General features: G+C 45.0%; 1 pseudogene; it reads left to right on the top strand.

Moving 5' to 3' along the window:
* Positions 1-465: 465 nt before the first annotated feature.
* LOC102755403 lies at positions 466-2033 on the top strand (annotated as a pseudogene).
* Positions 2034-3476: the final 1443 nt, after the last annotated feature.

Raw genomic sequence — 3476 nt, 5'->3', positions numbered from 1 at the left:
TAAACCTAGGAAGGGATGAACCCCTTAACCCCATGTGGGGTACGGGAGGCTGAGTAATAGTCTACCAATGAAAGGTCTCTCTGAGGAAGTGATACTTAAAGAGACACCCCGAAAAAGAGCAAAATAACCATCAGAAGGAATAAGGCCCTGGCTGGTTTGGCTCACTGAATAGAGCGTCGGTCTGGGGACTAAAGGGTCCCAGGTTCAATTCCGGTCAAGGGCATGTACCTTGGTTGCGGGCACATCCCCAGTAGGGAGTGTGCAGGAGGCAGCTGATCGATGCTTCTCTCTCATTGATGTTTCTAACTCTCTATCCCTCTCCTTTCCTCTCAGTAAAAAAATCAATAAAAGATATTTTTTAAAAAAAGAAGGTATGAGGATGGAGCACTCCAGAATGAGGAAATAAAGGCACAAAAGCTGGGTGATCTCTGCTGACTGTGGGAAAGTAACTCCTGCTTTTGCACCATGGTGTCCATCGGGACTCTCACCTTCAATGAAGATGGGCACCCTTTCCTCGTCACCACAGATCAGGACTGCAAGTCTCCTCTTATGGAACTTGTGTCTCTCAAGTCTCATATAATGGCAGCAAAGGCTGTAGCAAAAAAAATGAGAACATCCCTTGGACCAAGTGGTAGGCGATGAGGATGTCGATGTGACTGCAGTGATGGCGCCACCATTTTGAGCACGGTAAATGTTGATCATCAGTTTGCCGAGCTCCTAGCCGAACTGTCCAAGTCACAGGCTGAAGAAATTGGAGATGGAGCCACAGGAGTGGTTGTCCTGGCTGGCGCCTTGCTGGAAGAAGCTGAGCAGTTGCTGGACCTCAGCTTTCACCAGATCAGGATCACGGAAAGCTATGAGCAAACCTACCGCATTGCTATCTTGCACCTGGACAAGAAAAGTGATAGTGTCCTTGTTGACATCAAAAACAATGAGCCCAATTCAGACTGCAAAAACCATGCTGGGCTCCAAAGTGGTTAACAGCTGTCCCCAACAAATGGCTGAGATTGCCTTGAATGCTGTCCTCCGTGTGGCAAATATGCAGAATAGACGCTTTGAGCTCATCAAAGTAGAAGACAAAGTGGGCAGGAGGTTGGAGAACACTGAATCTATTAAGGGCATGACTGGGGACAAGAATTTCAGTTACTCACAAATGCCAAGACAAGCTGAAGATGCTAAGAATGCAATTCTCACATGTCCATTTTAATCACTGAAGCCAAAGATGAAGCATAAGCTGGATATGACCTCCATCCAGAAATATGAAAAGGAGAAGTTTAAAGGGATGATTCGGGAAATTAAAGAAACTGGCACTCACCTAGCTGTTTGCCAGTGGAGCTTTGACGATGAGCAAATTATTTACTTCTTCAGAACAACTTGCCTGTAGTTCATGTGGTAGGAGGACCTGAAATTCAGTTCATTGTCATTTTGACAAAAGAGGGATCAGCCCAGGCTTTTCGGAGCCCACAGCTGAGAAGCTGGGCTTTGCTGGGCTTGTAAAAGAGATCTCATCGGGGACACCTAAAGGCAAGATGCTGGTTATTGAGCAATGAAAGAACTCTAGAGCTGTAACCATTTTCATCAGATGAGGAGACAGTATGACCATTGAGGAAGCAAAGCTATCCCTTCATGATGCTTTGTGTGTCATCTGGAACCTCGTCCATGTTAATGGTGGAGGTGCTGCTGAAATCCCTGTGCTCTGGCAGTTAGCCAAGCAGCAGATAAGCGCCCAACGTTGGAGCAGTAGCCATGCGATCGTTCAAGGATGCCCTAGAGGCCATCCCCATGGCCTTTTCTGAGAAGAGTGGCATGAATCCCATCCAGATGACGACTGAAGTCAGAGCCAGACCAGTGAAGGAGATGACCCCTGCTCTTGGGATTGACTGCACAATGCTTCATATCACAATTGACATGAAGCAGCAACATGTATAGAAACCTTGATTGGCAAAAAGCAAAAGATATCTCTTGCTACACAAATGGTTAGAATGATTCTGAAGATTGATAATATCCATAAGTCCAGAGAATACAAAGAATAAAGAAAATAATTAAGATACAATGTAGTAGTAGGATTGACTACTGTGACTAAATAAATGGGTGTCTTGTGATATAAAACAACAAAACACAAAAGATTAAAGAAAGAGAGAACTTGAAAAGTTCAGGGAACAGAGAGAGGCTAGCATTATGAATGACCTTGGGGGACATGGGAAAAGTCTGGCGTTTTTTAAGAGCAAGGGTAAGTTCATGAGAATAATAATAACAAATAACAACAATAGCTAACAATCATAGGCATAGTAACATATATGTACACCAACACTTGCAGGTATAGTTTTAAGTCCTTTATTTACATCAATTAAATTCTCAAAACTTTGCATAAGGAGGTACCATTGATTCCCATTTTGCAGTTGAAGAAACTGAGGCACCGGTAAGTTAAATTACTTGCCAAACCCACAAAGCTAGCAGGTGGTGGAAACCAGAATTCAAAGCCAGGCCATCTGGTTGGCCAGGCCCTGTTTGAAGCATTGGGCTGTCCTGCCTTTCCTGTGGAGGACTTCACACAGAAAGAGCATCCTCTGTGTGGCAGGGGAAGAATCAAGGATGTTTCCTACGTTTTGAGCTTGAGCAAGTGAGAAAGGAGTAGACCTGGTAGGAAGGGTCCGCAAGCCCGGAATCTTGCCCTTAGGTAGCCCCTAAGCCGGAGTCAACCCTCAGCCACATTCTAGAGAAAGCCCAGTACACAGATGCCAAGGTTAGCCTGCACTGGCAGGCCTGTGGCAAGAACCACAAAAGCCTCATTTTATTTAAAACACAGTGCTTGGCAGAATTCCTGACCTAGACAGAGACAAGCCCATGACTTCATCTCGTAAGCTGCATTACAGCCTCTGTTTTCGTGTATCTCTTCGCAAGGCCTCTCAGCCGAAAATCCAGCCAGCGCATCAATCACTCCTCCCGGAGGCCCCCAGATCAGGCTGCGGAGGTCGACATCCCAGCAGACACCCGTCGACATTTTCACATGGGATTAAGCCCCAAAGACATTCCTGTTTGTGCATAGGGGGCCTTGTTGCTTTATATTTTTTAATTAAAAGCAGATTTTTATCAATCTCCCCAAAAATCTATTGGGGGAACTGTAATTTTGCTTCCAATCTTCCTATTTAATACTCCCCTAATGCCCATAAAAAGCTTTGGAGTTTCAGTTCACGATTTTAATCTTCACAGATAATTAGTGGGTAGAATGACTTGGGGAGAGAAGCAGGTATATATTTTCACAACTTGGTCAGGAGTGGGTGGGTGAGTTGTGTGGAAGGTCCCCAGGCAGTCTTGGCACATCTCCATTTCTGAAACATAAACACACAATTCATTTGAAGGAGCATTCATTTAGGCTCTTTCATTGCTGCCATAAAAAGTGCTTTGCCCTCTTATTTCTGACGCACCTTGTAATAATGCCACTTGGCTCTCCCACTTTCAGCGGCCTCCTACAGGAC

This window comes from Myotis davidii, unplaced genomic scaffold (assembly GCF_000327345.1).
Source record: "Myotis davidii unplaced genomic scaffold, ASM32734v1 scaffold424, whole genome shotgun sequence".
NCBI lineage: Eukaryota > Metazoa > Chordata > Mammalia > Chiroptera > Vespertilionidae > Myotis > Myotis davidii.
The sequence above is the reverse complement of the archived record's forward strand: the minus strand, read 5'-3'. Positions and strand labels throughout refer to the sequence as shown.